The following is a 26393-nucleotide window of genomic DNA, read 5'->3' on the forward strand; positions in this document are numbered from 1 at the left end:
TCATTTCACTCCGAACTCCACTCGACAGTCATCCAAGTGAACTTCACACGATAAACCCCCTCCAAGGCGTGGGAAAACAGTCGGCTGGCAAGGTTATGGCATCTGTATTTTGGAATGGGCATGGAATAATTTTCATTGACTACCTTGAAAATGGAAGGACCATCAACAGCGACTATTACATAGCGTTATTGGACCGTTTGAAGAAAAAGAAAGTGCTGCTTCATGAGAATGCATCGTGTCACAAGTCAGTGAAAACCATGGCAAAAATCCATGAATTGGGCTTCGAATTGCTTTCTCATTCACCGTATTCTCCAGATCTGGCCCCCAGAGAATGAAGAGGAGATCGCTGACACTGAGGTTTGTTTTGAAATTTGAGCAAAGGACAACTCGTACTACAAAAATGGCATCGAAAAGTTGGAGGGTCGCTATAATTAGTGTATTAACCTTGAAGGGAATTATGTTGAATAAAAAAAAATTGCCAAAAAATATATTTTACTATGGTAATCCGGGAACTTTTGAATTGACCTGCTATAGGGTTATGCACCAGTCGCTCCTGGGTATTAGTATGCGATATAATATAATTAGTTCATAAATAAATAGTGATAATTAACAAATTCTATTACTGTAATTAAAAGACAATGCAGACAAATACAACTCCAAAATTATTTTTCTTCTTCGTGTATAACAAACATTATAAGGGACTGCAGAAACTGTGCACTTTAAAAGGATAATGTTAATATTTAGACTCGTTGTTGTTAATAATGAATTAAATATTAATCATGCGACACCCCTTGGTAGTAAACCGTCCGGCATAATTCCTTTCCGTCACGGTCTCCACACCACCACCTACGGCACTTGCGTATCGTTCGCGGACTGCGATCGCACGAATCCACACAGCCGCTTCTTCGCCACGACGACCATCGACGCGCGAAAACTGTCGACCGCCGCGTCGCTACAGAGCTTACGGCAGCGACTCGTCTTCAGTTGGCCTCAGCGTGTGTTCGGGTACAGTTATAGGTATCGGTTCCGTCAATCGCGGCCCGTTTTTTACTCCCCGATCATCGAACTCTTCGTCGTTATCGGTCAGATTAGTGCGAATCGTTAGGAACGGTAGCGCTACACTGTTCGTTCATTTTTCCTCCCCGCAGCCTGTTGTTTGTTTGTTTTGTTTTGATTTATTTTTTTTCATCGTGGTTGCTTTGGTGATCGTGACTGGCGTTTTGTTTTGTCGAAGAACAACAGTTTTCGCTTGGATACCGGGATTTACTTGGGAGTAAGTAAAACCGATCTTGATATATTGAAACAGGATTTCCATATATTTATGATATCACCTTTTTCAATAATATGATTAAAATAATACATCCAATATAATGCTGACTTAGGAATTCCCAGATAAACTATAGTTCGTCAAAAGTGTTAAATGTGAGTCATGAAGCCAAGAAGAATGTAGTTATGAGTAAATGCCTTCATCTTTCTTTCATATTTTCGCAGATACTTTATAACATGTTTTTTTGTTAGTGTTATAACACAGATAGTTGTATATATTTACTCGAGATTAACAGGAAGCTGAGATATAACCACTTTTTTTATTAATACAGGCACTGCTTATTTATTTATTCCATACAATTATTGTTATAAATTTTAAATAAATACATTTTTGTTATATTGTTTATGTTAATGTATTCACTAAGTAATTTTAGATTAACTTTTTAACTAAACAAATAACTGTTTACATTGTTGTTACGGTTTTAATTATTAATAAATAAAAATGGTATCGCATACAGTCAATTTATATTGATGTACTGGTTTGTATTATATTTATGGTGCTATAACAGACTAAGGCCATGTAGAGTATTTTATAATATCAAAGGATATGTTATGTTAGGACCTTAAACATTTTATCTTTGTCTATCGCTGGCCATATCCAAAAAGAATTAGAATATTTTTCTAGGAAAATTTACTGAGACAGGTTATTTGATATTGATCTTAACAAGTAATAACAAAAACAGCTAATGACTACAGTCAAGCCTAGTTGTTATATTAGTGTTGTCAAAATTCTCCTATTAATGCTTGACTAAAGCACATTATTTGTAATCACATTGATTTCCCATAATTGTTTCAGCCGATTTAAGTAATTAATAATAAATTACGCGCAGCTGATCTCATCGAAAACAGATCAGAAGCTTTAGACCATGGATAATTAATCTTATCAACGATGTTGTATTGTTAGACTTATCCCATTATCTTTTTTGCTTAAGGTTATCATGCTATGCCCATTTTAAATCTCTTAGTCATTTCGCTAGACTGTGTTAAATCATTTCGATTTTAACTTGTACCTTACCCCGTACATTTAAAACGAATTATGATGTGTAACATTTTCATCTTCTAATTATTATGCATGTTTATAATGAGTTTCTTCAACTCCTCATCCTCAACAGTTTTCAGCTATGCAAAAATATATATTTGACATCATTGAAAATTGTTTATGCTTTAGGGAAATGGGAAGCAATTATTACAGCTAGAACTTATACGAAATGTTAATATTTAATTTAATAGTTTCAAGGGTAGTGTACTTCATAAAAGTGTATATCTAAGATTATTCTCTATTAACATTACTTTCAAGTTTTAGCGATTTTGTATCAGTATCACATTATTTATTTTCTTTTATCCAAATTTTGACCGAGCAAGTTTTCTTTTTTTTTCAATTTTAGAAAATCAGTATCATTGGAAAGTCGATAGCCGAACTAAATCATCATGGGAGATCGCTATAAACTAAAATGCAATCACTGAATACATAGCGTCATTATCGGAGTAAAAGTGCAATTAAGCAATTTTGCAACAGCATATTTTCAAGATCTACATAAAAATGTTTAAAAGGAAAGCCCTGTCGGGCTCGTTGTATTCATCAGATGTTCTTTCTTGCAATCGCTCACTAGTCAAAAATTGAGCTAATTTTTTAAGATTCATTAAGAAACCTGTATTTAGTTTTGGAAATAGTAAATTAGATTGGCCGTGTGTTTTATTTATATTAATTTAAGTAAATATTAATTAAAATTACTAATTAAATTAAACATAATTGTTTTTATTTACCTTTTATTTATTATAGTTTTATTATTGTAATAAATTTCATTATATTGCTATATTATATACAAATTCGTAGAGTAGATTATTATAAGAATTAACGCTTAATACTATTTCTATATATCCTGTTTTCTATATAGTCCTTTGACTTAATACTATTTGGCTTGATACTATTATTTACTGTTCCTAAATTCATTTAATAGTATATAAAATATTTCGAATTCGCAAAATATTATATATAGCTCTTCTAGTCCACCAATTGGTATTACTTCTTTTCCCATAATATTGTCATAATAGAATGAGTTTTTCACTGAAAACTGTTTTTCATTTTATTTTTGAAACCAGAATTCACCAAACATCTTTTGATCTTTTAGTTACCCTAAAGCTGTTTAAAGTATTTGGGTTAGACTTGAATGTTCTTTCATTAATTTTCATAAACTACTTATATATTTTCTACATTAAATAAGAAAACTTGAATACAATTCAGTTAAAAATCCTATATCATTACGTACCACACATATATCTTGATATAACAAACAAATTTAAATTATTAATGACAAAAAATCAACAAAATAAAACAGTTCACTTATTTATTGCTTATAGAACGATAGGTTTAATATATTTTAATCTGATTTATTTCACTCTCCAGATAACTGTTTCAGATGACAGAAGCCAACTGAGTAAACGTTTGTTATCTTCAGCTGCTTTAGTCATTGTTCCTGACATATCTTTTAAAATGTTGGTTATGAGGTTAATCTGCCTTAGAATCTTATATTGTCGGGCTTGATAAAACATAAAGTAATTTAATATTTTTATTTTTTAATTATTATATATTATTATTTTATTTAATACCTTTCGTAGTAACTTTACTGATGTTTAGAAAATATGCAATTAAATTAATATTAAGTAATATATAGTATAATTATTAATTAAAATTAAATTATTATTAAGGAAAGGAATAAAAAATATTTTACATTTGGCTTTTTACAAGGTAGAATTTATGTACAATGCGTCCAGTAAACTAGTGAGTTGTCAACTTCAAAGACCTTATTAGAGGACAGCCATTCATATCTTATTCAATCATGGCATTCATTCAATCGTTTGGGGAAGAGGAGAACCACTATAGTTCCACAAACGCAATTTATATTCATACCTAGTTTATATAAATTGTAACATATTGGTAGAATTGGCTTTTAAAAATAGCATTTTGATCATCTGAAAAGATTAAAATTCGTAAGAATATCTTATAGCTTCCATATATTTGGAGAGACAAACATTTAAATTATTTTCTATTTGAAAAACGATATGAAAACTCGTTTTTTTTTTCATACATTTATAATTTATATAGACATTTTAATTAATATATAAACAGATTTATAATATGTACTGGTATATTTAAAAAAAATATATACAAAAAATTACCATGGTTTGAAAAGTAAACAGAAACGTATTTCCGTATAATAGATAATACTTCCCGTATGTAAACGTTTTTAACTAAAATATACAAAGAAAGTTAAAATAAATATAGGAATCGACCATGTTGTAGAAATGTTTGTAGTGAAATTAAGCTTGATATTATAAACAATTTAATAACTTTATTTTCAGTAGTTAATATTATAAGGTTCATCACAGCTTAATACAATACTAACTATGCGAAAATCTGAGAAAACGTCCCTGTTTATTTTATAAAAGTAGTTCACATAAAAATTAGCTCACAATAATTAATTAGTAATGTTATACAAGGCGAAATAACCAGCAGAATAAAGGTAAATCATGTTCAACAAAATCTAATAATAACATATAAGAACAAAAAATGGACAAGAAATTATTTAATATATACAGTAAATATGGTGTGAACAACTAGTTGAATAAGATAATTTGAATAGATCACTATTCTTGTCCGATCTTTCTTCCCCAGAGAATAAAAGCCATTTTTTGTACTAAATTAATATGATTTTTTAAGGTACTCTAATAAGGGTAAAAACTATTAATAAGACAATAACAATCATAATATGATAATATACATAAATGTCAATCTATAGATAAAAACCGCTATAAATCAATATGGAATAAATATTTATATCTTTATCATTTCCGTTTTACTGACTCTGAATAACATTAAAATGTAAAACATTGTAAGTAGATATAAAATTAATCAATGCAGAATTATATTTATACGTACATTAACATCTGTTCGTCAATATATTACTTACACCATGTCTTTCCTCTAATAATGGCGTTATTTTAGTATAGCGTTAAAAGCAGTGACTAAATCGTAAATGTCGTGTCCAAGAATATTAGTCACGAATCTAGAATATATATTTGTTTTATTTCAACCATTATTTATTATCATCATTATTTAAGTGTCTGTATCTAAGTTTATAATCATAAACACATTTGTAATCATAAAGTAAAGGTAAGTTGGTTTTGATATTTGTTTTAAAAGATGTAGTCCTTCCTTCCATACATATAAAAATATAATATATTCTTATATGTTCTTTGTTTCTAATAACTTTTTTGTAAAAGCTCATCTATTTGTTTTCGTTATTTCCTATCACTTTTTAACCGATTTCAAAAAAGGAGGACGTTCTATGTTCGACTGTTTAAATATTTTTTAATGTATGTTCGCTGATTTACCCGTCAATTATAGACCGAGCAGAATTATTTTTTTATTTAATAGAGTGAACTTCCGAGTTGGTTCCATTGGAACCAAGTTAAGATCTGATGGTGGCAAGGAAGCTCACATGCGTACAAAGTTTTCACATATTTTTTATCTAAAATAATCAGATATTTGAGTATAATATTATAGCTGAACTGATGTGACAGTCGGAAGTAGTTCAGTGCAACTGCTTCTATGGTGTAATTGGTAGAGCGTTTGATTAGCACATTTGTCAAATCACCTAAACTAGATAGCGGACACCGGGGCATGAAGTGTTCCTTATTGTCAATAATTTTTTGCTTTACTTGGCCCACCTATTGCAATACTTAACAAAATAATTGCATAATGTAATGAGTAAATATCTAACACTAAAAAGAGAAAAAGAAAATATTTTTAATAAAAAAATTGAACCGACTTCAAAAAAATAAATAAGGAATAATCAAACTTAGATTTTTAACACAATAGAAAGACGTTTTAAAACAAAATATGTATATAATAATCGTTCTAATAACTCAATAAAAATTTTAAACACCTTATTTCACCTATCTAGTACACGTATTTTATATTTTACTTTATGTACACAAGTTAGCCTAATACCTACCTAAACCTATTTATTTATTTACAATATTATTTTAACTACTACCAACTGATCATTTTAAAGTCGGTGCCGAGCCCGAACAATACAAAAATAAAAATATATATTTTGTGACAAAATTAAATATTTTTTTTATTATTATTTAATTAATATATTGTTACTAGTCGTTTCCGTTTAACCTACAATTTGTCTTTATGCTAACTTAAATCTAGGTATATAACTAGGAGGACGCATCGGCCCTAACTCAGTCTCTGGTGAAATAATGTTTATACATGTCACTGCTGAATTTTTTAATATATGCACCTCACTACACAACACTACACAAGATCAGATTCTGATTCTGTTTGATTCTTTTGAGTCTGTGTCCTGTTCTGGTGGTATCCAAAAGTTGCAATATTTCAGTATTAGTATGAGAATGGAGTCTTTCCTCATGCCCTCTTGCAGTTCTCTTGATTTCTTAACTGAATGTGGGTATCTGAAGGTCTCAATGTAGGTAATCAGTCCTATAGTATTTGGGTGCACCCACAATACCTCTCAGGACTTTTGTTTTGAAAAATTTGTATTTTATTAATGTTACTCTTTGCAGAACATCCCCATAATTGAACTCCGTATGTCCATATAGGTTTCAATATTTGCTTATATAATAGCAATTTATTATCTACTGATAATTGTGATCTACTTCCAATTAGCCAGTACATTTTCCTATATTTCAATTCCAGTTCTTTTCTTTTCTTCTTTATATGTTCCTTCCAGCGAAGTTTTGCATCGAGATTCATTCCGAGATATTTAGCGTTGTTGCTATGTGTTATTGTTTATGATAGTGTTATTTAATGTTATTGGTGCATGTACGGCCTGTTTATAGGTGAAGTGCATATGTACAGATTTACTTTCATTAATTCTTATTTTCCAGGCTTGTGTCCAATTATTTATATTGTCACTTGCCTGTTGTAATTTACGTGAGGCTTCTTCACTCTTGTCTCCGACAGCTATAATCGCAGTATCATCAGCACAAAATTAAATAAAATAAACAAAACAAATCTAATTTGTAATATGTTATATACATACTTTGATTTAAAACGTTGTTTTATGTTAAATGTCTAACTTTGATTATTTTTTACTTTTTAGTGAGTTCCTTATTTATTTTTTGAAGTCGGCTCAATTTTTTGTTAAAACTATTCTTTATTTAATAAATATGTGCGTAATCCTGAAATAAGAGTCAGAGTTAGTACTGTTTAAAAACTTAAAATTCAAATATTTTTAAAAATATTTCTTTTGTTTCCTCCAGAATTCAATTCTTTGTTTTATGGTCCACTTAAAGGGCATTTTCCTTATGTATAGAGATCCCTCACTATATTGATCCATCTTTTAGCGGTAACAAAGCTACATTATTTATGTAATATTCTTAAATATTTTCTTATTTATAAGATCTTGAAATGAATTTTGATGTCTATGTTCTAAGTCATTCTTAGGATTAATCAGAGACCTATCAATTGTATGAAAAACTTTTCTTTTAAGAATCATCCAAATAGATGTACGTAGTTGTTGTCCCATCTGTAGAGCTTATAATAAAATAGTAACACTGTAGTACAATTATGTGTATCGTCTATACCTTTGTCTAGTGTTTTTACCCAAATTTCCAAGGCATAACCTATACGAAATGGTTTCACAGGTTTCGATGGCACCAAATTTCAATAGTCTACGGCTGAGCAACAGTACTACTGCAATTTGCTTTTGGTGGCCGTACATCCTGGAATTGTGACGTATGTGTCAGGGATCTATAGATTAAAATTGTCCCTTAAATAACGGGTGATAACAGTTTATAGTTATGGATCTTTCAGTATATGTAATCCAAAATTTTGTGACCTGAGAGCTTTATCTGAGACACTTTTGTCGCAACTTATTTAACTCTGCGGAACTCTTCGGAGTAACCGCGGAACAATTGCCAATCCAACCTCAACTTTCTTTTCTTAAGAATGTGTTTCTTGTAATATAATATTAATGTAATAATTGTTTCTTAATAATGTAAGTTCATTGCTGTTAATTGAACGAATTCAAACGACAGAATTATATTAAATTTCCATGGAGCCGATGGTCAACACATTTCTTGACTTCTCAATACGATTAAATGTGATTGAGAGGTTAAACATGCATAGCTATACATTCATCAAAAAGGGTTATGTTAATCGCAATGGAGGGCTTATGCATTTGATTCAGCAGATTGTGCATATAAAATACCTTAGTTTCTTGTAGCTTTCGTTATTTATAACGATGTAATCATCATTTATAACACTATAACTAATACACAATTAAATATAAAATCACATTATCTTTTGCTTTCGAATCAAAATTCACTTTCACACATGAACTAATATATATATTTTTTACTATCTATGTATTTCTTTCTTTCCTATTTTTTCATGTTAACACTATTACAGATCCTTATTATAACTGGGATCTTTATTCAATTTTAGCTCCTTATAATAAATCTTATTAAAATACTATCAATAGAAACCGAAGCAAATTAATATTTAACAGTAAAAATACTTACCTCTCTACGAATTTTATGGCAAGAGGGGACCTTAATTATCTCGTTCCTGTTGGAAGTAACTGATTAGAAAGGCAATATGTTGTGTCTGGCATCGGCATTTTTAATCAGGGTAATAATAAGCACCGATTTGTAATTTATCAAAACAAGTAAAGCATTAAAATAACATTTGCTGGTTTATAACCTCTTAACAATATTGTTTTGAAGAATTTTGCATACGTTTGACAATCGGGCGAATTTGACTAGCCTGTCAAATTCGGTTACACGTTCGTACCTATAAGACAGCATTGTATCTCTTTTTGACTAGAATAAAATGAAAAGGAAAATATTATCTGATTCTAAAATGCTGCATTTAACATTTGCATTAAATATTTTGATGGCGTATGTTCAAAATAACTTTGAATAAACACTACACAAACACAATACATGAACTTTACATTAATTGTACTTATCATCAAATGTAACATTTGTAGCATCATCTAAAAATCATTAATTAAATAATAGAATGTAATAGTTATTTAATCGTGGAAACAATAATAATAAAAGTAAAACAGATATTGTAAATATCTGAATATATGGCATATAATTTCGGCTAATAATTAAGCAGTAGTTTATTTAATGTATATATACGGAATTGAAGGATCTATTTATGTTAAACTATATAGAATAGTTGGGAACATACAAGAAAATGTTTTGAGCTAATTTTGAGTTTTAATTTAATATTTAATTGTACCTAATGTTGCAATTATATTAAATTTAGTTAGTAAGCTATTAACAAAGTTATTATCAATATTATTAAACAATACATACGTTAAATATACATGTAATAGTTATAATTAGTAGTTTTAACAAACAAAGCTGCATTATTAGCATAGAAAAGTAATGGTAATATAATAGATAAACAGCCGTTATTTCATTTAATGCACTGCACATATTATATAGATAGATATGATAAAGAAATTACTTTGTAAAACATAAAGCGTTTATTATATAATGATTATTTTTATATCATTAGTAAGTAATATATTATTATTATGACTTTTTTATTTACTATTTAGAATGACTGTTAACTAAAATATTATCGTCCCAAAATTTGTGTGTTGTCTTAATTTGTATTACCAGATTTACCAATTAAAAAATATTTATAATTTTTTACTGTTGTATGCACTGTAATATACATAAGGTATGAAATGTGAAACGTGTAAAATCACAAAAACTTTTATTTTACTTTAAAATTAAGCTTTTGATCGGGTTTGGTATTTGGGATTAATCTGTAAGATGAGCAAATTGTTACCGCGTAACTATTGTCAATTGCTGGAGTCATATTTATTCGGAAGAAAATTTAGAGTATCGTACGAAATGGCGTTCTCGACATTTAAAAATATCTCGGCTGGAGTTCCACAAGGTAGTGTCTTAGGATCTCTCCTGTATCTGCTCTACACTGCTGACATTCCAACAACAAAAGAAACACTTCTTGGAACCTTTGCTGACGACACAGTTATTATGGCAAAAGATATATCTCTGCCTAGGGCAATAGAAAAAGTGCAAGTGGCAGTCAATAAAATCTACAAATGGATAAAACATTGGAAAATTCAACTTAATAGCTCCAAATCTGTCCACGTTAATTTTGCATTAAGGCAAAATAATAAAAACTTAATTATATCACTCAATGGATACCCGACTCCTCAAGCAGGATCAGCAAAATACCTTGGAATCCATCTTGAAGGTAGATTAAATTGGAAGCATCACGTTAGACAAAAAGCAAAGCACATTAGAACCAAAATAAAACAACTATAATGGTTAGTCGGAAGATACTCTCAATTTGATCTAACATCAAAGAGGTTGATCTATAATACAATTATAAAGCTAATTTGGACCTATGGGGTGCAAATATGGGGTTGCACTAAAAATTCAAATCAGTTAGTCATACAGCGCTGTCAAAACAAGGTTCTTCGATTGATTACCAATGCCTATCGCTATGTAACTAATGAAGAACTGCACGATGACCTGGAAATCAAATGGATTTGCGAAGTTGTGCAGGATCTCGCCTTGAAACACGAAAGAAGATTATTAAATCATACTAACGTGGAAGCAATACAACTGCTGGACAGCGCGCAGGATGTCAGGAGATTGGAACGAACAAAATCATACGAACTTGTGTGAACATTTAGTGTGTATTATTAGTGTAAACTATAGCTATAAGTTAATAATTAATAAATAATTATAATTTTATAATTGAGGAATACATTCTGATGTATTTTCTCGTACTCGTCTTACTTGTTAATTAATCCAAGTACATAGGAAAAGTAGTAAAAAATTAATTGTAAATTAAGATTGTACTAAGCGTATCTAATAAAGATGTTACAAAAAAAAACTTTAAAATTATTTTAATTTACTGAAAGAGATTACAACTTATTGAACGGTAAGGGGACGTCCATTAATTACGTGAGTTTTTGAGGACGATGAAGAGGGGATCTAGGCGAATCTCATGAATTCTCGCATTGGGGAGGAGAGTTTTTTCACACAAACATAATTCCGAAAATATTGAGTTACGTTGGAAATCGAGAATGGTTTAAACTAAGTAAAACAAAATGAAGTTGAAGGAGCAGATGATTTTACAAAAAATCACATGAATATTTTGATTTCAAGAGTCACTATTGGGACTATGCACTAGTGTCCATGAATTTAATTAGAATAAATACCATTTTATTAATTTTAGTAATTTAGTTTTAAGAATTCTAGTGGTCAATTTTATCATTGTGGTTCTGGGCTTTCAATGCATAAATAACAATAAAAGGGTAGGGTGTCAAATCCTACTAAACCCCGCCAGGGTGGTCAAGAAATTGTTAAAAAAGTCTCATATATTCAATGGAATCTACGAACCATGCCCCAACAGGATTCGAACCCGCGATTATGACAACGGCATGAGGACCGTCCTGTCACCTTGACCAATGTGCCAACCAAGTCCCTGCAGTTTTTAAAATTATTAATATAATTAAATATATATGGTGTTCACATTTAAGCCAGATGTAGAACCAATACAAAATTTTTATTTCGAAACATTGAATTCCCAGGAGATATGATCAATTTGTAGTGTAGCGACCTTGAGGCATGTCGAATTTTATATCGTGGAATAACAGTCTACAAAATACCCAGAAATATAATCCCAGATGTTGAACACGGGTGGGGTGCCAGCAGCGCCAACTAGAACCCGATATTGAATAGCTGGCGGTAACCCCGAGACGTTTATCTGGGACGTTATTGAAAGGTATTTCGATTCATCCAGTGCTCAACCATCATTTGGTTTAGACGTGCTACCACTGCCCAAGCCTCGTCTCCAGGTAACACCGCTGCCATCCGTTTTCATCTAATTGTATTTTTCACATTTTTTATATAGCCAATAAATAACGGTCACCGAGCCACATCATTTACCCTAAAATAGAAAAATGACCTTGCACAATAAAAATATTTGTTATTTAAATAATTACTATTTTTAACTTAAAAATAATGTATTCATCTAGAATTACAATTAGCGAAAAGAGTAAATAACATAAATGCGATAATTTCGACGAACTAAATATGTTGACATAAACATTAAACGATAGCAACAGCAGAAAATAAAACCGCTCGTCGCGGTAACCCCAATCAATAAATAAAATTCTCCAATTCGTATAATTACAATTCTCCAATACTTTTATCTTAACTTTTAGGCGACATAAACAAAAACTTTCAGTTGGAAGTATCCGTGGCCGTACCATTTCACTCCAGAATTCTAATTATTTGAATCGATTATCTGTTACAAAACAACGTTAATTTGAAGGTCACCATCCTACAGACCCAAATAATAATCGTTATTAGGTGTTTATAAATAATTTATGAAAATTGTTGGTCGTATTACCAAATTGGTTTAGTGTTTTTAGTAGGAAACGGTTCAAATAAATATTACCGTTTTACGTGAACTAATTTTAATAACCTTCGTTGTTACATGGAGTCTTAACATATATGGTCATAGTAGGATTTTCAATAAGTTTGCGGAAACGAGAGATTATTTGGAAATGTTTTCTGTTTTCATCAGAAGTTAAGGAGTAATAAATCTGATGTGAAATTAATTATGTTTAATATTCATTGTATTTATTATGAAGGTAATGTTTTCATAGTTCAAATTTTTTATATTACATTTGTACCATAAAGTTGTTTAGGAATATCCTAAGGCTACTCGAAAAATTATGCTTCAAAAATTTGACAAGTTGCAGGACAAGTTGGATTTTACAGGCCTATTGCGCTGCTACCTGCGATATCAAAATTATTTGAGAAAGTGCTGTTAAAACGCATTAAACCATTTATAGAAATACCAGATTTCCAGTTTGGATTTCGAAATCACCTCTCGACAATCGACGAACTCGACGACTGAAATCGACGACAATCGAAGAAAAGAAATACTGCCCTAAAATATTCCTGGACATTCCTCACAAGCTTTTGACCGGGTATGGCATTTGGGATTAATGACAAAAATTTGGAACAAAATGAGTAAACACTTAAACCTATTTTGGTTGGAGTTCCACAGGGTAGTGTCTTGGGACCACTCTTATATCTGCTCTATACCAACAACAAAAGAAACAGTACTTGGAACATTCGCGGACGACACATTTATCATGGCAATAGATGGATCTCTAAAACTGTAGAAAAAGCACAAGTAGCGATTAACAAAATCTACAAATGGACTGGAAAACAGCTTAATGGGTCGAAATCGGTCCATGTAAATTTTATCTTACTTATGTTAATTATATACCTCGGAATATATACCGATGGCAGGTTAAACTGGAAACATCACGCTAGACAAGAAGCAGTACAGATTAGACTCAAAGTCAAGCAACTGTACTGGTTAGTCGGAAGATACTCTCAACATGACCTAGGATGAAAGTGAATGGTTTATCATTCAAGTGTAAAACCAATTTGGACTTACGGGGTATAATGATGGAGTTGCACTAAGACATCAAACCAGCTAGTAATCCAACGTACCCAAAACAAAGTTCTAAGATTAATTACCAATGCTTATCACTACGTAACCAACTAATTAAAATATGAAATAAGGTTGCTAAATCACAGCAACGTGGAAGCAATACAGCTGCTGGACAACACACAGAAAATCAGAAGATTGAAGCAAATCAAACCACACGAACTTGTTTAGTGTATAAGTGAATTTTTAACTTTAGATTAAGTAGATTAGTTTTATTTTAATTTGGGAAATACATACTGACATATGAATCCTGTACTCGCCTTGCTTATGTATTAATGCAAGTACAACAGAACAGTAGTAATAAATTAATTCTAAATTAAGATTGTACTAGGCATATCTAATATAAGATGTAATTCATAAAACAAAGTTGTTGTGCGTCCCAGTTAAAGTTATAAAGAGAAAACTCAATAGGCGTCTCTGGAAGAAAGTTTTGCGACGTCCATATATACAGATAGTACTGTGATCACTATTCTACTAACTTGATTGGTTAGTTTAAATATGCATTACATACACCTGTAAAGAAAATATTTTGGAATGAACGCATTTGACCGGTTTTTATCATGTAGTGGTGTCACGTGACTAACCCTTGATGTCACATTTTATTGATAAATAAAATTGAAATAAAAACCAAAAAAATTATATATATATATATATATATATATAAATAAATTTTTATAAAAAAATGTTTTTATACACATATGTTAATATAAATCTATAAAATATAAATACTTCATTTCACCTTTATTTTATTGAAAACAAATTCCTCATTCTTCCCTGTTATACTTCTAATATTTTCTTTAATCCAAAAATAGGTGACACCCTTATCATTCGTATTATACAACAAAAAGTTTAAAAGTTATATTTAAAAAAATATGTGTAAACATATGTCTATATATGTATACATATGTATACAACTGTCTATACTTTTTGTCTCCTATACGTTTGAGGTCACCAATATAATGTAGCATGATTTATTTTTAAACGGATATTCTAGTCTAGACAGTAGACTTTTTATTATATATTCAAAGTTTAACCTTATAATAATATGCCCTTAAAATTATTTTTCAAAATTTAAATTATTTTCAGTGATACAGTCGTTTTAGTGAAAATCTATTCTTTAAAATTTTTCTACTAGAATAAAGTTGTGGAAGAACAACATTTTGGAGACCGTTCAAGAGATAACGAAATTTATATTGGAGAGTATATTAATTAAAATATGCATAACTTTATGATAAAAATATATAGAATGAGGCTTGTTAGTATATAACCACTCCTCGTATTCCATGATGGACATATTTTCCTCGTATCACATTTCTCGTATCACAACATATTTTAAAGAAATATAAACCGAATTAGAAAATGAGCTCACCTTTAATGTACACAACATGAATTATATTCGACGCGACACTATTTTATTAACATAATAGTGAAAAACGATGTAATAACTTCCAGCTTTCGGCGTCTTGATAATAAATTTCATATATTTTGAAGTAATTAGGTCAAGTTGCCAATTTTATAATATATGTTGTTTGTTTTTTAATGACGAAGTTAACTACAGCCGCAAGCAGGTTATATGAGGAATATTCTAATCATTCAACGGTAATTTCTATTAAATACATTATTTTTAGGACTTTTTGTACTTTTTTGCCAATGTCTGTGCTACATTGAGATGGATTATCTTATTGCTGTGCATCAACGTACTTTTTGTTAGAGAAATCTTTGTTTAAATTAAATATGACTTGACGGATATTTTTAAAAAAATCTTGACTGATTTCAAATTTGTATGGTTTATTAACTTTATTATTTGAATCGAATTGATTAAATGGAAAACTGATTTATATTTATAGTTATTTTAGCACATAAGAAATTACAACAATGCGTCAACATATAGTCGACATTTTGACTTCAATCATAGGGTGATATTTAAGGAATTTAAAGGCGTCTCCCTTTTAACACAATTCAACTTAATTACTGACTTTATTAATCGTAATCTCTTAATTTTTAGCGTCATTCCAAGCAATATAATCATCAGAAATATTTATGGACATAGTTAGTCTACTGACTTTATTAATCGTAATCTCTTAATTTTTAGCGTCATTCCAAGCAATATAATTATCAGAAATATTTATGGACATAGTCATCTTTCAAGAAGAACATCATGAAATCAAATTCTAATATTATGCTTTTCAGATATGTATCATTTGAGAGCAACAAAATGATTATTCCCACAAGAACAAACCTATATAAAATAGGTCAGGTAAACATCATTAGATAAATACAATCAATATTTTAGTTCATTTAAAGATAATAGATCAGAAAATACGTTATTTAAACTATTAATCTAATTTATCTATCTATAATATATTATCTACATATAATCTATTATTTAAACTAATAACTGATAGAATATGCAACTTGTGCAAATGTCTTGCATTTTTATAATCTTAATTGGTTTGAATTTATTCGTCTATACTAAATTACTAAAAATACTACTGTTTTGATAAACTGATTCGGTAAAGAATGAAAAAAAAAGAAACTATTAATTTTTTCAAACGTTCAACTTTCAAAAATTTACTATCTGGAATAAAGCAGAAGAAAATCTAAACTATTAAAAATCATAAATAAAAAGGCTATTTCAGCCATCATTAATTATTTGCAATTCTTATTTGGCAACACAAGAAAGCATTGGGAGTTAAAATATTAATAGAGGTAAAAGAGTTTTTAATATTAACTATTCTATTGATATTTATTTAATATTGATACACTTTTTCCATAAAGTACTTAAAAATGAAATTGAAAGAACATTTAAAATATTACTATCTGCTACTCCTCGCCATCTTTTAGATAAGAAATAAATCCCGGGTGACGCTTCTTCGTTCTTTTCCTAGATTAAATGAAGTACTCGACATGTTATCGGAAGCAGATGTAACCGAAGCTATAACGAATTAATATCTGGAGATTACCATGGTTGTTGTAGATAGTTGGTAAAAAACTTAAAAGTGATATTTTAGCTACACTAACTTTGGCAATTTTAATATCTTGATACGACACATCTACTGTTCACGAATGTATATTGATAGTTTTACCGATATACCGAGATTAACTTAATAAACTTAGATTTTTAACACAAAAAAAACATTTTAAAATAAAATATGTTCATATCAATCGTTATTTAGCTTTATTAGAAATATTTTATTTTTCTCTTTTTAGCGTTAGTGATTTACTCAATAAATTACGCAGTTATTTTATTTAATATTACAATGGGTAGGCCAAGTAAAGGTGCAGCTCGTATAAGGAAAAATAGGAATAAAGAACTATTGAAAGATTTATTGAAAATAAGGAGCGCTTCAGACCCCGGGGTCCGCTACCTAGCCTAGGTGATTTGTCAAATGTTTGACAAAACATTATTATGTCCCCGTTGCTTGAGAACTTCCGATTTTTCGTCACATCATCTCAGCAATAACATTATACACAAATGTCTGATATTTTTAAATAACAAATATGTTAAAACTTTGTACGTTTCTTTGAAATTTGGCCGTTTCCCTCGATTTCCCACCATTTTCCCCCAACAGATCCAGATTTGGTTCTCATGGGACCATCTCGGAAAATCGGCCCACAATTAACGAAGAAATCGGCGAGCATACATCAAAAAAAATTTATATACAGCCGAACATAGAATCTCCTCCTTTTTCGAAGTCGGTTAAATATTAACACTAACATTCAAGATATTTAAGGAATGTAAAATGATATGATGAGGAGCATTGTCAGTGCGCTTTGATATGATTTTCACCTAAAGCTGATTACCAACATTATCTATGATTTTACACATTATTATCAAACATTTCAAATTTACGTCACTATTTCATTTTATAATACATGAATCAAGCTAAATATATTAATTGCCGTATACATTAGTATCTTAAAGTAGAATAAAGATCACTAGCAATCACTAGTTATATAGCGTTATCTAACGTATCATACCTGGTATTCCAAATGAAATAGTTTTGTTTGACTGATGCAACATCTAGAATTTTAATTTGATAACAGTGAAAAAACTGGACTTTAGATAGATACTTTCATACACCAGCGATTCTGTAATATAAGGTACCTTATACATTATGCATGATTTCCTACGAATAAATTTATGTTATCATAATAATAATAATGTCATTTAAAATAAAAATAGAATATGTCAAACCGTGTTACAGTTTTCCTTGAAGTTGAAATCCGTTTGCTTGTATACAACGTATTATTTTTGGTCATAGTTTTAGCGTACACCAAATAACAGTACAAAACTATTAAATTAGAGAACATTTTCGTATGGCAAATTATCTGTTTGGCCGTCGGTCTATTCTGGAAAGTGTTTGAAACTAAACATTGATTTACCATGTTTTCGAGCTTGACGCAGAATATATTTCAATTAGCGTTATGCAAATAGACCTGTTAAACTGACAGAGCAACTAGATGCACTTGTGTTATCGCTTATTTATTATGAAATGTTTGACTAGTACATATCCATTGCACTCCCACTTTAGCTGATATGGGATAATGCCTATGCGTTTGATGGGCAGCATCCATTTAAGAGAATAACTATTTATTAATATACATATACTAATATGATGTTGATAACTGATTATATGTACTTAGTTAAAAGTCACATTTGGAATAACTATTTACAATTTTTTACGTCATTATTTTTTTCTTAATTTTTGAAGTATTATAACAACAGGTGAATTGAAAAGTCCCCGGCCTACCATAGTAAAACACATTTTTTGGCAAAATTAGTTTTATTTATTCAACATAATTCCGTTCAAGGGCGATTATAGCGACCCTCCAAATTTTCGATACCATTTTTGTAGTACAATTTGTCATGCTTCAAAATAGGCCTCAGTTGCGGTGATCACCTCTTCATTCGACGAAAATTTCTTCCCAGCGAGCATTCTTTTGAGATCAGAGAACAGGAAATAGTCGCTGGGGGCCAGATCTGGATAATATGGTGAATAAGGAAGCAATTCATGGATTTTTGCCATCGTTTTCACTGACTTGTGACACAGTGCAGTGTTTTGGTTCCTTGCAGTACTTTCTTTTCCTTCAAACGGTCCAATAACGCTATATAGCTATATAGCTATATAGTCGCTGTTGATGGTCCTTTTTTTTGGTAGCCAATGAAAATTATTCGATACACATCCCAAAATACAGGCACCACAATCTTGCCAGCCGACTGTTGCGTTTTCACACGCTTTGGAGTGAGTTCATCGTGTGCAATCCACTATAATTTATATAAATGGATTGGATTGGATTGGATTTCGGAGTAAAATGATGGAGCCATGTTTCATCCATTGTCACATATCGACGCAAAAACTCGGTTTATTACGCTTGATCATCTTCAAACACTGCTTCGAATCATCAACTCGTCGTTGTTTTTGGCCAAGAAAGTATGGATTTAATTCTAGTAGCGCCATCTATGTGTCGGGGACTTTTCAATTGATCTGTTAATTGTAATCATGTAATTTCGATGTAATTACTATGAGTTTCTTTTGTTATTTGAAAATTGTGTTATTATTAACTAGCAGTATTCTTACTGATCTTTATATGTACCTCTTATATTCACAAATATATTAATGTCTGTTTATCATTATTCCAATTTTTACTCATACAGATCACCATATACTTATCCTCTAATATTTTTATCTATATGATATGTGAAAACAGATAAGAAATATTGTAACATTGAAAAATAAAATACTGTTCAAGAATAGTTTATCAGAGTATTCATAATTATTCCAAATCATATAGAGTATTAACTCCATTGTACTACAACAGGAAAGCGATTCTCATAATTTGATGTGAAATGATTTCCTTCTCAGGAAAAAATAAAAATGATTGAATGTTCCTTTGATACCGTAACATTCATTTTTTCCAGCAAAATAATAAGTCGATTCCAAATCAAGATTTTGTTGACTGTTTTGACCAATACTCATTTACACATCTCATAGGTACTATTTGATATCTTCGGTCAAACATAACGTCAATACCATTCTTGTAGAATGTTTTGTAGTCAGCAATTAGTTTCTTTTCCTGGTCTTATGACTCAAGTTGCACGTAAAGCGTTTGAAATATTCGTAGAAAAAGCTACAATCACCATTTATATAAAGATTATCTAGTAAAAGCTATCAAATTACTTAGTCCAAAGTTATTGTCATTAATAGAAATTTATGATAAATATTATTTCAACAACCACTTCAAATAGTTCATAAAAGTTTATAATAACATTTCGTAAAACCTAAAACATTATAAACTTAATAATTTAAATTGCACAAACCATACATCTCACTCATCGCTACTTTCAGTCTAATATAAAGACACCGTCTTGTTTATTTGAACAACCCTCCGTCGCATTAGTCTCTCTATCACATCTACCTCTTAAAAAACCATCCAAAGTTATGTACGTGGTCGTTGTTCCATCTGGACAGGTCGTTTGTTGTAGCTGAATTATTTGTGAGTATAACCTCGACCTTCACCTGCCAGTTTACCTTTGATAGTCTTCTGAAGAACACTGTTTTAAATTCCATGATAACACTGTAATATACATGGAATAGTTTTCCAGGTTATGATGGATCCATATATGAGTCTACAGCTGAGCAACTGAACTAATGCAATACAACTTCAAGCTTCTGTCTAAATTCCAGTAGACTATTTTAATTTGAAATAATTAAATTTCGTCTTTGATTGCCTTACACCCCGAACTGCGATGCTTGTGATAGTAATCCACGTATTACTGCTGTGCTTCAAAACATACATGTTTTCTAGTTTCAAGATTTTATGGCTAGGAGTCTCTGAGATATAGTTTAAACTGCGAAACTTTTGTCCGAACTCCAACTATGACAAGGAATACGTGTAAATTCGTGTAGCTAAGGAACTATTGGCAATCCAACGTCAAACTGTTCAATTTTTTTATATTTCAAAGTCACCTTTTTACCAACGGTGTCTTCGACAGTCTGGTTACTGAAGTGACTAGGATGGTTATTCCTTGTCAGATTTTCTACTGTTGCCTATAAAGACATTTACAGTTATGATTACAAAAATAAGGTACCATGCCCCAGCAGGATTCGCACCCGCGGCTATCACAACAGTAGGAGGACTATTCTGTCTCGTTTACCACTGCGCCAACCAAGCCGGCAAGAAAATTCTTTTTGATCTTGATAAGTAAGTTGAATTTGGTTAATTATATGAACTCGAAAGAGAGAAGCGTTTAAAATAACGAAGACTGTTATATTTTGCGAAAAGAGGAGGTGGCTTATTGGACTGGAGCACAAACAATACTGCTTGCGTAATTCTATTCTAATATTGACAAATCCCCTACGTCCAGACATCTCATTCTTCAGATGTTTTAGTCCAATATAACCGTCTTGTTCTTTTGAATAGCCATATCAGTATAGGCCGTACGATATTCATTATATTTTCATTTATTTTTAATATATTTTACTACTCTATGAATAAAAAATACGCACCAGTTCCCTTTTATTATTATATATAGTTGTAAAACATAATTCACGAACAAAAACCTTACGAAAAGCAGCCTTATAAAAGAATATAGTTGAGGTATCGATATGTGTAGCATAAAATTGTAAGGAGTTATCGTAAAATATCCCCTGTACGAATTGGATCGTTTTAAAATATTAACGGCAACATTAGTGAAAAAAGTATGGCCATTTTCGTCGGTAATAATTTTAGTTTTTAACAGGGTAAAGGTATGGAGGAAATATATGCTTACCCCTAGCCATAACGACGATATAAAAGAAAGACTATTTACTTTTCCCTCGTTCGGCCTCCACGTGCTTTTCTCGGCAATTTTCTTGAGTAATACGCAATATATTCGCTACGATATGACAATGGCAATTTTCATTCGCGTATGAAAAATATAACGTTTAGCCTTCGAGCAGAAAAAACCACAGCCAGCGTACACTCTTTCTTATATTGAAATAAGAAAAATAAAATTCATCCAGTCAGGTAAATATTTTTCATATATATGTACTAGGCTGTTCAACAGGGTCGTCGGAGAAGTAATGAAAAAGAAAACGGATTTACAATTTTCATGAATTTCAATATAGTGACATGGGTAACCCTACGCAGCGGATAAATGTACGCAAGTAGTGGCAAATTTTGGAGACTCATAGCCGATATTCGGTAAACTTCAGTAGTTTTGCCTGATTTTGCGACGTTGCCATTTAAAAGCAATGGAGAGAATGCAACTAACTACAGTGGACATTTTGGGTTTGACAGTGGCACTGGTAAAGGCGCTGTTTTATGGGGTTAATTTTGTTGTTTATATTTGATTTCTTCTTGTACTGTAGGTAGTAATAGATAAGTAATCGATTTGAGAATATTGCCAATAAAGCTCTTATAATACTTCTACTCTAAAGAGACATATGAGAATATTTCATCCAGTTTCCATCCAAATTGGACTCAATTCTATATTGTATTTTTAATTTTTTATTTGTGTTGACGGATCAATCGGCAGCATTAATATGCGTATTCTTATCCTATCAAAGTAAAACAAAATGTTCTTCTTACCTTCTAGATCGAAAATAACAGGTCAATTGAAAAGTCGCCTGCCTATCATAGTAAAACACATTTTTTTGGCAAAATTAGCTTTTTTATTCAACATGATTCCATTCAAGGGTGATACACTGATTATAGCAACCGTCGAACTTTTCGAAATCATTTTTGTTTTACTTTACTACGGCCGACACAGAGGCAATAAATTGTGCAACAAGTCTCTTGATTTTCACGTACCAATGTTCCTATCGGGAAACTTATTTTATACGTATTTGCAAGGTAACTGGTCAATTGAAAAGTCCTCGGCCCGACACATAGATGACGCTACTAGAATTAAATTCATATGTTTTTTAGTTAGCCCTAACCCTCAAAAGACGCGTGTATAAATTTGAAAGCTGTCGGATCATTAATTTGTGAATTATAGCATTTTGAGTAAAGCAACTTTTGATATTGTGAAAAAAATGGATAAAAAGGAATTTCGCGTGTTGATAAAATATTGCTTTTTAAAGGGAAAAAATACAGTTGAAGCAAAAACTTGGCTTGATGCCTAGCTTCCGGGCAGAGCTCCAAGAAAATCAACCATCAAGGATTGGTATGATAAGTTTAGACGTGGTGAAATGATAACCGAGGACGGTGAACGCAGTGGACGCCCAAAAGAGGTTTTTACCGACGAAAGCATTTAAAAAATCCACAAAATGATTTTGAATGACCGTAAATCGAAATTGAATGAAATAGCACACACTCTAAAAATATCAACTGAACGTGTACATCATATTATTCACGAATATTTGGGTATGAGAAAACTCCGTGGGTGCCGCGCGAGCTCACTTTTGACTAAAAGGCGTAATAAACCCGAGTTTTTGTGTCGATATGTGATAATGGATGAAACATGGCTCCATCATTTCACTCCGAAGTCCAGTCGATAGTAATCAGAGTGGACTGCACACGATAAACCCGGTCCAAAGGTAGGAAAACGCAACAGTCGGCTGGCAAGGTTACGGCGTCTGTATGACCTTGAAAAAGAAAGGACCATCAACAGCGACTATTACATAGCGTTATTGGAGCGTTTAAAGGACGAAATCGCCGAAAACGGCCGCATTTGTAGAAAAAGAAAGTGCTGCTTCACCAAGATAATGCACCGTGTCAAAAATCCATGAATAGGGCTTCGAATTGCTTCCTCATCCACCGCATTCTCTAGATCTGACCCCCAGCGACTATTTCCTGCTCTCAAATCTCAAAAGAATGCGCGCCTATCTTGAAGCAAAGGACATATCGTACTACATAAATGGTATTGAAAAGTTGGAAGGTCGCTATAATCAGTGTATCACCCTTGAATGAAATTATGTTGAATAATATAAACTAATTTTGCCAAAAAAAAATTGTTTTACTATGGTAGGCTGGAGACTTTTCAATTGACCGGTTATTATGTTCGGTTATCTTAGTTTTGTTTTCTTATAAATCTTCTTTTGTCTAACTTAAAAGTATCATAGTTATTTACCCCAGTATTATTGTAGTTATTACATCCTTTAACATTAATTGTAGTATGGTAATGGCAGATATTTCAAATTAGGAACCATCAAACTTATATATGTTAATTAACTTCGTTCAGCTAGTTTATATTTTCTATGATAATACAACTGTAATTGTTTATTTATGGAAAAATGGTCATAACATTAAATTAAAATGCACACATCTTATTTACTGAATTCGTGGTTTATTATAATATAGAATATTATTTTTGACAAAATAAAATTATGATATCGATCAAAATAATTTTGATAGTTAAGATGATAAGATAGATAAGATGACAAAAATTTAGATATACAAAGAGTAAATTTAATTATAAAAAGTATATATATTATTTGTTGAAACAAAGGAACAAAATAATTTAATTATACGTAGCATAGAAATATATACATATAAATTATACTCAATATACAATTGCTTTCTCATTATTTCCAATTAGTAAATCATATTACTTTTAAATGTTTAGTTACAAGGAAAATTGTTTTAGTGGTTAGAATATTCAAGGAATTGCATTATACATATATTGTTGAGATCATTGAATGAAGTAAGTTTTCAAGAGATATTTGTATAATGATACGAGAGTGGTCTGAGAAGTACTATCGCTCGATGGATCTGCTATCGCAAGATAAATTTACTATCGTTTAGTACAGTCATATATTACATAGACTTCTGTCGAAATTTCAGCTAAAATATCGGTGGGTGATTCGATTCTTATATTTAGAAGGAAAATCGCGCAGCGAAATCAAAGAGCGCTTAGATGTTGAGTACGGTGACTTTTCTCCTCCGATGGCGGTCGTCAAAAATAGCTGAGATAGTAGGCATCTCAGCAGACTACGTGGATCATTCCTGCATGAAATTTTGGGTATAAGAAAGCTGTCGACGCGGTGAATGTCGCATTTACTCATTCCGGGTAACAAGTGCAACTGTAAGACCACTTCAGAGCAGTACTTGATGTTGTCTAAGCGCAATTCGATGGAGTTTGTGCATCATTTACTGACCGTTGACGAAACATAGATCCACTGGTACACACCAGAGACTAAGAAACAGTTGAAACGGTGGAGTTCACCCGGCGGACGTGCTTCGAAGAAAGCGAAGGCTGTCCTATCCGCCAGAAAGGTGATGGCCACCGTTTTCTGAGATTCACAAGTTATGATCTACATCGACTACCTAGAGAAGATAGTGCTATGCCGAATTATTGGACCGATTCGACTCCGAAGAAAAAGTATTCTTTTACCATGACAACGCACCGGCTCACACCTCCGCTCTAGCCACGGCCAAATTGGTCATATTGGGGTACGAACTACTGCCCCAACCACCATATTCTCCAGACTTGGTCAAGCGTGATTTCTTTTTGTTTCCGAACTTGAAAAGTCCCTGGCCGTTCAAAGTTGGATCGTTCAAAGAAGTTGAATGCGTACGAATATACTCGAAGATTTGTCGTATATCAAACACGGTTGTACAACAAATATTTGATCGACTAAATTTCCAAACGATTGGACCGCGTCGTACGATTTATTGAACGACAATACCTCAGACTATGCATTTTTACGTTTCGACGGTCGAATCGACTTGGGTTGAACAATTTGTTGTACTACTATTAGCGTAATTGTATAGTGTATGTCGCTTAAAGCGAACAAAATGGTTTACATTTGTACTATATGATAAATCACTAATATATGCTTTATTAAATGATTTTTTTTCATATACCACTTTCCCTTTTCTATCATTCCAATACATATAATCTTTCCTGCGGAGGACTTTGAGTTTTGGTTGGGAATCTTTATTAATTACAACAAATAAATCGTATTGAGTAATTTAATGATGGTTTTTGGACTTCGTTTTCGATTAATCGATATTATCTAATGCATAAACTGATTCCCATAGACGTTATTTTTTACAACCACAGCAATTTTACTAAACCACAAGAACCAGTTATTGATTAATCATCGTCAACCCATGTTAAAAACATGGGTATTAAACGATACCGAATGCAATAATTTGTTTGTTTATTTTTAGCAATTAATTGCGCTTTCAATTATAGCAGTAATATACTCTAAAATAGTACAAATGATAAAAACGTTTCTGCTAAATATCCGGTTTTACTTCAGTTGGCAATTATAAATTGTCATCGAATGTTATAATGATATATATAAATGGTCCTCTCCTTTCTATTGCCGTAGCAACACCTGTTAATTAAATAAATGGCGAATCGTTTATTTAAATAATTTTAGTTTACGAGTTCCATTCTTAATTTATTGCCAATGTTACGGCATCTTTTATATCATATTCGTATTTTAATTAACATTAACAGGAAAACTTGATTTTGGATTTTTTCAAGCTTTTCAATGCGAATTTATTCCTATACAATTAGACTCTTTTGAATCTGAATATTAATCAAATATTACGAAGA

At 31.2% G+C, this 26393-nt stretch overlaps 1 protein-coding gene across 1 annotated transcript in view; it reads left to right on the forward strand.

The window, feature by feature from the left end:
- Window positions 1-893: 893 nt before the first annotated feature.
- The window catches only part of LOC143206811 (putative polypeptide N-acetylgalactosaminyltransferase 9), a 336211-nt gene continuing 310711 nt past the window's right edge, over window positions 894-26393 (forward strand). Inside the window, 1 exon segment of the mRNA XM_076419549.1 lies at window positions 894-1273. The gene's annotated coding sequence lies outside the window, so the exon portion shown is untranslated.

The sequence above is a fragment of the Rhynchophorus ferrugineus genome, unplaced genomic scaffold (assembly GCF_030347505.1).
Source record: "Rhynchophorus ferrugineus isolate W39M unplaced genomic scaffold, kcgeb_rfMv2 rfM1, whole genome shotgun sequence".
Taxonomy (NCBI): Eukaryota; Metazoa; Arthropoda; class Insecta; order Coleoptera; family Curculionidae; genus Rhynchophorus; species Rhynchophorus ferrugineus.